Genomic DNA, 12,351 nt, shown 5'->3' on the forward strand with positions numbered 1-12,351 from the left:
CCGGCTTCTCTGAATGGGGCATGTGTATCCTTTTTCAAACTCTCAAGGCAATAGGACAAATACAGCATTTTCGTTGTTGTTGGGGGAGGGAGTCAATTTTACTAAATGATTTGGAGAGGATAGATTACTCGTAAAACATATTTCTCAAAATAAAATGAAAAACTGATGTGAACCTTTTAAGATTTCAAAGAAATTTTGTGCTTGTGGCAGGCTAATCTGTCCAATACACCCTCAATTTTCTGATGACATACATCTAGAAAGTAATTTCTCCCATTTTAAGGAAAACCCTCCCCTGACTCCATTTTCTCCTCCGGCTATGGCTCCTTTAATCAACTTCCTTTATAGCAAAACTCATTCAAAGAGTTGTGTCTAAATTTACTGTCTGTACTCTTCATCCTAGTCTCTCCTGAACCCACCCATCGGTCTTTCACTCCCACTTTGCTCTTTCAAGCCCCCGGTAGCTTCTATGTTGCTAAATCCAATGGTCAATTATCTGCCCACAACTTATCTGACTACTCCAGAATCAAATGTAGTTTATCAGCCTCTCCTTTTGGAAATACTCTTCACTTGGCTTCCAGGACTTACATTCTGCCAGGGGCTCGTCTGTCACAGTGGCCACTCCTTTTCAATCTCCTTTGCTGACTTTTCTCACTTCCCAGGCCACTTATTATAGGGGGACCCCAGGTCTCAGCCCTTTAATGTCTTCCCTGTCCACACATTCTTTTTTTCTTTCTTTCTTTTATTTTCCAATTACAGTTGACATTCGATATTATGTTATATTAGTTTCAGCTATCCACATGTTCTGATGGGGTGATCTCATCCAATTTCATGGCTTTATATACCATCTATACGCTGACAACTTCCAAATTTATGCCTCTGGCCTGGACCTTTCCCCTGAATTCCAGCTGCATACTTGTCATCCCACTTGGATATCTAATATGCATCTAGACTTGACACACCTAAAAAGGAAATTCTTAATCTTTCTTCTCCCATCTCATTGAATGACAACTCCACCTTTTATATTTTTAGGCTTCAAACTATGGAGTTATTATTGATTCCTCTTTTACTTATACCCCACATTCGCTCAATCAGAAAATGTCTTGGCTCTCTGTCCAGAATTTCCACTGGTGACACTCTGGTCTGAGTTGCCATCATCCACTCATATTCCTATTTTGAGCTCCTTCCTGGTCTCCTGCTTTCTGTCTTTGCCCACTCTAGGTGATTCTCCTATCAGCAATCAGAGCGATCACTTCAATACTTATGTCAGGTCAAGCCATTCTTCCAATTAGAACCCTCCAACGGCTTCCCAGTTCACGCGGGGTGAAAGCTAACCTGCTGGTCCTCAAGCCTTCACTCGATCCAGCTTCTTTTCCCTTACTCATTCCACGCCAGCCATGCTGGATTCCTTGCTGCCCCGCAAACACACCAGGCCTGCTCTTGGCCCAAATTCCTTCCTTCTGCAATGCTCTTCCTCACCTTTGCATATAACTTGCTCCCTCACCTTCTCAGGTCTTGGCTTAAATACCACTTTTCAGTGAATCCTTCCCTAATTACCTTATTTAAAATGGCATTCTTCTACCCCAACTCCTGGTATCTACTATTATTCATCCCTGATTTTTTTTTCTTACGCTTATCACCATGTAATGCACCATGACATAACTTATTTATTCATTTATTCTCTATCTTCCAATACTCTAGAGTAAGTTCCGTGAAGGCAGAATTTTTTTGCCTGTTTTGCTCACTGTTTTATCCCCTGGTTCATAGCAGGTACTCAGAAATGTTATTTGAATGAATTGAATCAATGACTAGAAAATGAATGACACCAGTTTGTTCTCCTCTACCATGATGGCTCCATTCTAAAAAGTTTGAGATTCCCTGCAGGAAGCAACCAAGAACAATGTAGGGTTTGGAGCAAGAGAGAAAGAGGGGACGAGGGAGGATTTGGAGCAATTATCCTGGGGAGAATGTGCTGAATGGATTTGGGGGCGGGCAGGGATGCATGGGGAGGGACTGGGGCAGGTCACCGGTAGCAGAACATTTTAATAGTCATGAAAAGAACTAATGATTCCTTTAGTGTTTAAGCCTTTACGACTGGGGAAGAAAGAGATACCAACATCTGGAGAGACAGAGGCTTCTGAGGCAGGCTCAGCTATGACTTGCCTCTCTTCCCCTCTCCTTCCTTTTCCTTCTTCTTTCCCTTTTAATCACCATATAAGCAAATGATTTTAGTAAGTAGTTGAGTGGAAAAGTGAAAATATTATATTTGCATAAACATTATATTTGGTTGAAAAAAATCGTTTAATCATCTGTCTCATCCAGACTGTATCTCTTTGAGGAAAGGGATAGTCTTTCGTTTTTCTTCAAACAACATAGGAATGTGCTAATATATGTCTCAACACATTTTTCTACAATGCAAACTCTACAGTTGTATAGTAAAAATATTTTTTACTATATTACCTTGGTGGTAATCTCAGAAATAAGACTCTGGCCTAAGTAAAATAAGTCAGACAGAGGAAGACGAATATTGTATGATCTCACTTACCTATGGAATCTAAAACAAAATAAACTCGTAGAAAAAGAAATCAGATTTGTGGTTAGCAAAGGCAGGGCTGTGGGGAGGGGGAATCGGATGAAAGTGGTCAAAAGGCACAAACTTCCAGTTATAAGGTAAATAGGTCCTGGGGGTGTAATATAAAGCATGGTAACTGTGCTCAGCACTGCTGAAGGGTATAATTGAAAGTTAAGAGAGTAGACCCTAAGAGTTCTCATCATTTTTTTGTATCTATGTGAGATGATGGATGTGAATGGAACTCACTGTGGTAATCATTTCACAATATAGGTAAGTCAAATTATTATGCTGTACACCTTAAATTTGTACAATGCTGTATGTCTACGATATCTCAATAAAACTGGAAAGAAAAAAACTGTGGCCAACTACCTTTGCCACCTTTAAAGATAACTCTTGCAGTCTCTCTCTCAATATATATCTTTTTATCCATTCATCATCATAATAACCATCATGTATATAATTCATTTATATATATTTATAAATATATGTCCTATATTTACATATTTATACATAAATATAATTCTATATATTTATAAATATAAATATATATGTGTGTATTCCGGGCACTGTTTTAGGAGCTGTGGTTATGTTAATTCATTCGATTTTTACAACAACCTTATGAAGTAGGCTAATTGCTGCAGGTGTTTGGCAGGTAGCCCTCCACATGGTGATTCAGGTCCTTCCCTCAGGTGGCTCCATCATTTCCCAGGACTTCACAGTCCCCTCAGGCACCCTCAGCCAGTGAATGGGATAACAGAGAATGAGGAGGATCACCTGGGAAGTTTTCACTGCCAGGCCTGGAATTAACTCACGTCACTTCCCCTCACATTCCATTTGCTAGAGAAGTCAATCAGCCAGCAGACCCAAGAGCAAGGAGGCTGGGCTGGGAAGACCAGCCTGGCTGTGCGTGAAGGGCTGGTACATGTCTGTCTTTGCTAAACGTGGATACCAGTATGCTATTTTACACATGGGAAAATCAAGGTCCAGAAAGTTAAGGAACTTGCCCAAAGCGTTGTATCAATAATAACTGATGGAGCCAGGATTCGCACCCAAACTGTCACCCTCCAGAGTGACAGTTTGTGATACAGGCTTTGTATCACAACTGTGATGATGTTCCATGGAAGTTAGGTCAAAATGGTAACTGATTGTCCGAATAAATGAAAAAGAAAAGCAGCAGTGACTCCCAGGCCCCCGGAATGCTCCCATTTTTCTGCTTACCCTCAATCTGCCATTGCCCCTGAGTGTACAGACAAGAGGGCCAGAAACTCAGCCATAATCCTGCCCCTTACCCTCAGGTGTGTGATAATCAGGGAGCCGGCCCCAACAACGCTCCCACTGCCAACGCCTGTCACCAAGAGCGTGTTGTCCTCTTGCAGGGAAGTTAGCCTGACCAGTGGGTGGTGCTATGGGGGGAGGGGTTAATCAGAAGGACAAGAGGGCCTGGTAGTGAAAAGACTTTCGAAGTAGTCCTCGGCACAATTAATTCCTGTCTAGGGGCCGTGTTCAGAATATCACAGAACGTCACCTATTTTAGGGTTATCTCATGGGGCCAAGGCAGCAAAAAGGGCCCTGGAGAATTTGCTTCCACTCTCTTCTCTGCTACCCACTGGTGGAGTGACTTCAGACAAGTTACTCAATCATGCTCTCTTGGCAAAGTAAGGAGGTTCAGGCATAATTGAGACATGAAGCGGGTCTTAGAACCAAAAGTATCTGATTAGAACTATGGGTCCTCTTCCCACAAAATGCACATAGCCACCGAATTTCGCAGGAGTTGATAGACCTTCTGAAGAGTATCCCTGAACTACAAGTTAAAAGATCAGCTGGACACTCGGCACTTTTTAGCTGTAATGCCCTTGTTTTCTGAAAGCAGTGAAGAAAGAACTGCTTCCCTTGACTCTGCTGCCTCCTATGGAAGGAAACCTTCCAGGAACCTCTTGGGTCCCTGTGTCAGCCTCCCTGTGGTCTGCTTGCTCCAGTAAAGCACAGCCCCTCCCTACAAGCCAAAGGTCTCTGGTTGCCTAGAACCGCGCCCCCAGATCTGCTGGCAGATGGCCTTCTCCACAGAGCCTTATGAAAGCGTGAGTCACGGCAGATCGCTCCTCTGATTCAGAGGTAGCTTTTATTTGACTAAGGAGGTTTAAGGGGCCTTGTTTCCCTTTGTGCCAGCTAATCTTTAAAAATCATTCGCTTCTTAACTGTCAGGGAGTATTTCTGCATGCAGCCAGCCGCCTTTCAGCTGCTCCCCTGGAGGTGGAGGAGAGGCTGGCTGGGACAGTCTTGCAGCTGTCCTGGGCGCAGGAAGTCCAGCGGCTATTGTAAAAGGTAAGGGGAACTATAAATACTGTTAAAAAACTGAGAGCCTATCCAAGTTTAAAAGAAGTCCGGATGTTGTCAAGGTCAGGCTGAGGAAGAGAGAGGCCCCGAGGGAAACTTTCTGCTTCCTTCTGAACCTTTCGTGTTCCCTGCTGACTTCCACAGAAAAGCCAGAACTCCTCGGCAGTCAGATCCTCCAAACGCAGGCCCCAGCCAGCCTCCCTGACTGACACCGAATGTGCCTCCAGCCCTCCAAGGCGCATGCTCTCATCATGCTAGTCTTCTGTCAAATTGCCTCTTTCCTCCTTTCCATCTCCCTCAGTCCCATCCTTTCCTCAGGCCTGCCTCGAGTTCCAGATCCACCTGGAGACCTCTCTAGACCATTACTAATATAAATAAGCATAACTGCTTTTTACTGAGTGCCTGCCAAATGCCACTTGTTTCACAAACCGTACTGCATCTGATTCCTTCAACAAGCTTTCAAGGCAAGCGTTATCATCTGTATTTTGTAGGCAAGGAAATTGGGTTTAAAGGGGTTCATTAAATCTCCTGAGGTCATGAAGCTAGTAAATGACAGAATGGCAAATCTTATCCAGTCAGCTTCAAAACCGCCAAGGCTGACCCTTCTTTTATGGGCAGGCTGAGAAGATGAGAACCATGTTCCCAATGACCAGAAACCAAGATTCCGTGTCTTCAGGTGAACGGGGCCAGGGAAGGCCATTCAAGAAAGGTCAACAGGCGAAGGGCCTCTTATCAAAGTCTCGAGTCTCCTGGAACCCCCAAAACCCTAGTTTTATACTCTTTCAAAACCTTTTGACAGGTACACACTGCTGTCAAAAAAATCCTGCAGTGAGCATGGAGCTTTAGCCTTGAGAATGTAATCACAGGAAATGTAGTGTTTAGTTTCCTAAGCAACCATAATTCTTTTTTCTTTCCATCCCGCCTGTCCCTTCATATTACAGTGGGATCTCTGATGACTGGAACACAAGTCCAAAACACCTTCAATAGCATCCAAAGTGGTATTTTAAAAAGCTCCTGGAGATCCTGCACAGGCAAAAGGAAATAATAAAAGCAGCAGCCGCCTAAACCTAACTCTGTCCTGTTTGCGCAGATGATGAACAGACCAGAGGTCATTCTACAGCCGTCCACGCACATGCACACTGGATGCCTGCATGTTGACTGAATACTGCGGCCCCCACCCGCGCCCCTGCCCCCATCCAGGGTGACTTCTCTCTCTAGCCCTGGTCACACTTCGTGCATTATTCTTACCTCACCGTATTACAATCATCTCTTTATTTGAATGCTTCCTCCACTGGGCTGGCAACTCATTAAGAATAATAACCATGTCGACCTCATCATCATCGTCGTCGTCATCATCATGGTGTAAGTTAACATTTTTCAGTGTTAACTGTGTGACAGATACTGTGTTAAGGGCACCACATGCCTTGTTGGAATCCAGTCAAAACACCCCTGTGAGGTGGCGGCTCTTAACAGTTCTTTGCAGTCCCACGTCTGCAGCTCGGCGAGGGCTATCTTCCTGTAAGAGCCCTTAAGAAAAAAAAACCATTTAGGAGAAATATTTTCCCCGTTTAGTGCAAAAGAACTTGTCATCCCTGAGACAGAAGCTTTTGGAAGGGAATTGTAAAGACTGCCAATGCAATGTCAAAATAACAGCTAGAGGGGCCGAGGAGTAAAAGACCGCAGACCTGGACGTGAAACCGCTTCTGGCAGGCCACGTGACCTTGGGCAAGTTCCCTGGCCACTCTGAGCCTCTGTTTTAATGAATGTGAAGTAGGGGTAAAAAAAAAAATACGTCTTATGCTATTGAGAAAACTAAGGAGAACGTAGGCACAATGTCTAGCATGGCACAAGACCCACAGCAGGTATTTAATACACTGAGGTTATTAGCATTATTTTCCTCATCAATACTCAACCTTTAACATTAGAGAGTTAGACAAGCTGGGAGTTAGCCTGAGTTTATGCCAAGGCTGTTTTTAGTTTTCTACAAATAAATAGCCAGTGTTCCCTAAGGCAAAGAATTCTCTCTCCTCGTAAATTCAGAAATTTGCTTAATATTAGAACATGAACTTGGCATACTACAGAGATGAGGATACTCAGTCATGCTGTTTGGTCTAGGGCTAAGATCCTTTACTTCTTCACAAGATTCACAGGACCAACTTTAGACTACGGTCACCATGAAAACTCCCGTTTGGGGTCAGGAGTTAACACAACCACACAAAGCCCCTGCTCCAGAGCAGCTGGAGGCCTTGGAAGCTCTGCAGGTGAAGGGAGGCAGAGGCAGAGAGCCTGTGGGAATGTCTCTGGAGCACATCAAAAGATAAATTTTGGGAATGCTCACAAACAAAGGTTTCTTTTGTGTTTAGGTTGTGACTGGAGGTGGTTTGCTCACTGGTTCACTAGTGCAGGCATTTGCCATTAGCCTGCAGAGACAAGGTGATGATGAAGCCAGCCGGGGCCCTGGGCTCCTGCCAAGTGCCTCGGGCAGTCACTAGATGACTTTAGGCCTCGGAGATAAGTGGCTGAGACGAATATCTTTCCTCTCTGCCTCATGCCCGGTTATGGAGCACGGAAATACTGCAAAGACACAGCCTCCAAGATTTCTACTAGGGGAACCAGTCGGGGTTGGGGGACCCCTGGGATTGTGGGGGATCTTTGCTCAGCTGCTGTCAGTCACTACAGCACCCTTCATCTAGGCCTGGGCCTAGGAGAAGGGAGAGGGCTCAGTGTGAGCTAGCTCATTCAGGTTGCTGTCTATACCTGGTAAGGCGGATAGAGTTCTTATTGAATAAGAAGGCAGAAAACAGGAGAGGCAATTTGAAGCCAAAGCCATTGAATGGCTAAAGGTCTCAATTAGGTTAGCATGCGGGGCTCCCAGGAGGAAGAAGTACCAGCTCAGCTCTGACCTGGCTCCTAGGTGGTCTGTACAGAAGCTCGGGGGAGCTTCCTGGCACGGCAGCCACCAGAAGGCAAGCTCCAGGAGCACTTCTGCCAAGGCGAGTGAGCCATACCTCTGAGGGGAAGCGTGAAGAGCACCGGCTTCTCTAAATTAAACGCTGCGAAAAGCATTCCTTTCAGTGTAGTCACCCCGCCTCCGCCCTCCCTCCCACCTTATATATCTCCCCCATCTAGCTAGTATTTTGACATTGTATTGCCAATCTTTACACTTCGGTTCAAAAAGCATACTCATTTTATTTCTTGGGAATGACAAGTTCTTTTGCATTAAAGGCAAAAAATAGGTTTGGCTAATGTTTCTACCAAATATCATATTTCTTTAAAAGTGCTTTTTTTAAAAAAAAAATCTTGGAATAGGATATTCCAATTTGTTCTGATGTTCCTGGTCTACTCAAAATGTTTTCCAGTAGGTCTTCGACCAGACTTTTTTCACTCATACAATTCAATAGAAGGTGTTTCTCTAATGAATGGCAAGTCATCTTCTGTGATCAGCATCTAGAATCAATCACTTCTCATGCCCTTAATTAAATCTTCAAGTTGGAAACTATGTAGTGAGATCCTTTATTCAAAATACCGAAAGAAAACATAAGCAGGCTTGATTTCTTGTAAAAATGCCAGTTTCCCACAATCCAACCTTCACTTGACATCAGTGGACCAGAACCTTTTTTCAAAGCAGTGTATATATTTTTATAACCTAGATGCACAAGGTGATACGACAGAGGATTATCTTCGGTCACTAAAGATGTTGGAACATTCTTTATTATAGATGGAAAAAATAGCCCCGCAGTTAGTTATGATTCCTGTTTGGAGCTGACTCGAGTTGTCTTTTGTTGTCACAAGGTGTGGACTCCAAATAGGATTATAAGTACCTACGTTCTTTAGGACTAATATTTAAAAGCAGATTAGATATATGACTCACATTCTGCAGTCAGAGTTTGCAGAATAGTGAGAGTCATGTGTGATTATAAAAAATGCAAATATACTCACAAACAAGAAAACCATCTGTATTCTCTTCCCTGAACGAGCTGTATTTATTTTCAAGAAAAAATTTTTGATGCATTACTTTCAGGATATATAATATGTTTTATTATTCCATGACTTTTTGTTTGTTTGTTTTATGAGAAAGAAAAAGATCAATTTGTTTTTAATCCACACATCCTTCTGGAATATAAATAACCAGTTATAGGGAAAACTGGCATTGCCACAAGATGCCAATACCAAAAGAAATTTAATAAAGCTTTTGGTCACCGTTAAACATAGAACATATAATGCTAAATTTCAGGCAAAGATGCAAAACTGTGCAAGTAACAGAGTGTAACTCCAGTTTTGACGTTTGGCTGCTGACGACTTTCAGGCCCACCTTTCCACATCTGGGCAAACTGCTGAGCAAGCCCAGGTGCATCCTCCTCTGGCTCTCCTGGGAAGTCCAAACCATCATGGCCCCTCTTTGTGCAGCAACCTCACCCAGCCCCACCTGCCAACCACGGTAAGACCCCCAAGCCCAACTCCTTTCCCTGCTCTCTCAAGACATTTCTGGACCTCCTCGGAAGCCTCCCCACGCTTCCCAGAAAGCTTCGTAATGTGAGTAATAAACCTTTACATATTCTCTTGGTGTGTGTGTAGCATCATCAGTTTTGACAACTGAACCAAATTTTGTGGTGGGGGAAGTCCATTCCGCCTCTGCAGGGATCACGACACAGTGTGATCCTATTAAAAAGCGTTTGCATGCGTACACATATTAATCATTATACCCGTGAGCAGAAAACAAAACCACAAAGAAATAGACTGAAACATTAACAGTGATTTTCTCTGAGCAGCAGGATATGGGTGTCTTCATATTTCTCTGTAATTTCTAAAATTCCTGCTATATATACTTTTTATATGTAATCAAAAGCAAGGTAGCACGCAAAAATATTCTGCCTTAAGAGAGAAGAAAGAAACTACTCAAATTGTTTTGCTTACTTTTGTTAACTTTACCAAATTCTGAAGTATGTACACAAGAAAACTAAATCAAGCCTCACATGATCTGCTCTTCTTCTCTTTAAAAAAAAAAAAGAAAGAAAGAAAGAAAATAAGAAAGTATAATTATTTGAAGTGAAGTTTCACATGTTAGGAAAATTTTAATCTTTGAAACTATGTGGATGAAGATCAGCATGGGGAAACATTTCTGCTAAAAAAAAACAAAACAAAACAAAAAACCGACACGCAAAACCTCTTATCCTCAGGATTCAAAGGCTGAAGTGAACTCTTTTAAACCTAGAACCATTTAAAACTGTTAATTAAAAATGTATTAACGTTAGCATCCTGCACGTGTGTGGCCATACCCTGTCTTGCCGATTTTCACTCTAGAGACAGTAGGTCTTATTCTGTAAATTTCCTATTAGAAATGTAGGCATTCCTATTAAATGCCTACCTTTAAATAGTGCCCCCAAGGGGGTGTTATTAGCTCTGGGGACGTGAGAGAGGGACATAAGTCTACTTAGTCTGGTCATGGGAGACCTGAGGCGGATACTGAGAGGCGGGGTCCAGACACTCAGGACCTCCTGTGGGCGACATGTTGTCTCCCCCATCTTAGACTGGAGGGGACTGATGCACAAGATTACATTACTAGGAAGTCGCAGAGCTAATAATCAGAACCAGGCAATCTGACTGGAAAGCCTCTCTTTGGATGCTCCTTACCTCTGGATGCTGATTCGGCCTGATTTAAAGGGGCTGAACAAATAATGTTTTTCAAGAGAGCAGTGGTCCTCCCACTTGAGCCTGCACCGGGATCACCTGGAAGACTTGTTAAGACAGATTGCTGGAGGCCACCAGCAGAGATTCGGGCTCAGCAAGCATGGGACAGTGCCTGAAAAGGGGCATCCCTAACACGTCCCCGGCTGACGCCCACTTCTGCTTCCTGCACTGAGAACCAGTGGGTAAGGGCAGGACCTTAACTCTGGGGCTGGCCAAGGCCGATGGTTCAAGCCCTGGCTCTTAGTGAGTTCTCTTACCTTAGGGGATGCTTAAGGCTGCTGAGGGCCTGAGAGACCGCACTGAAATTCCCAGAGTAGGAGGCCAATCACACACCTGCAGCGGCTCCCTCAGGGCTGCTTCCTCCTCTGCTCTCCAAAGGGTAAGTAGCGACTCCCCTAGGGGAGGTTTCCCTAGGCCATTACTCACTTGTGGGCCAGGAAATTTCTTCTTTTGTTTCAGTCCTCAAATGCCTACATTTAAATTGTGCCCGCAAGGAGGTGTCATTAGGCTTGGGGAAGTGAAGAGAGGAACTTAAGTCTACTTAGTCTTGGGAGACTGGAGGCCCATCCTGAGAGGCGGAGGTCCAACCCACAAGCACTGTGGGTACTTGGCTGCTCACTAGGTGGGACAAGTCTCCTGGGGAGGCTGTTGAACTACCTCATCTGGGGAATGAAGTTCCCTTGGCTACAAGGGATTTATTATGGTACCAGTGGAGAGGAGAAACCTGCTCAGCCTTTAAGCTACATTAATTCTTGGAGGTCCCAGAGTGGCTTTCTCTGAATCCTTAGAAACTGGCAGGAAATTAAAGAGAGTCTCAAGAAGCTGGAGCAGGGAGGAAAGGTGTTATTCCATAGGGTAAACAGGTTGTGTTCTGATGCCACTTTTATCTGGCATCTGGTGAAAAGCCTCGTAAGCTGTGCTTAGGAAAATATCAGTTCACGAGCCCCAAATAAAAAGAAAAAAAAAACCACGATGATAGCAATGGAGAACGGAGATGTAAAGAACTCCCTCCCTACTTGGCTGCTTTTGCATGAGGCGTCCTAAGGTCTCAGTTTTTCCCTTCCCTTCCCATGGTTCCTATCTGTCAAACCTAGAGAAGAGCGAATCCGTTTGCTCTGTCGTGGAGGTTAACTTTCGGCCTCCTGTAATTCTGGGTGAGTGTTCCACCATTTCAGAAACGAGGCCTGTTAAAGCTGTGAAGGGGATCCCTCTTCCTCCAGAGGGAAGCCCTTTCCCAGTTTCTGCTTCACAAACAACCATCTCCACTCTGCCTCAGGCCAAGGGATTTGAATCAAAACTCTGGGCGCCAGCTGAACCCAATACAGGTCTGCCTCACATTCGCCAAGGCCCACATTACCCGCTGATGACAGTTGCCTGGGTCTTGCCAAGGGAGAAAAATATGTAAATTATAAACTGGAGTGAGAACAGTGCGTGTTAAGTCCTGTCAAGCTACAGTTGTCAGACCAAATCTTGCATGTTATGAATGGAGCCAGGATAAAAAACAAATCAAGTTCCGTCATGCCATGTGTCCCAGGCACTCAGGCCTGTGGCCCTGATTCCCCTGGCTTAAGTTCCTCGGTGTTATGGCTTGAGCTTTTGCAGTTTTGACTTAATCCAAAGCCCACGTGAGCACACAAGGGACCAAGCAAGTCCTCCAGGGACCCTTGGGATGCCTAGACACAGGACCCCAGAGAGAAGAATAGATTAAGGAAGGAAAAGATAGGCAGTCAGCTGGTGATGGCGAGGGCAGCCAGAGAGAA

The sequence above is a fragment of the Pteropus alecto genome, unplaced genomic scaffold, assembly GCF_000325575.1.
Source record: "Pteropus alecto unplaced genomic scaffold, ASM32557v1 scaffold5, whole genome shotgun sequence".
Lineage (NCBI taxonomy): Eukaryota > Metazoa > Chordata > Mammalia > Chiroptera > Pteropodidae > Pteropus > Pteropus alecto.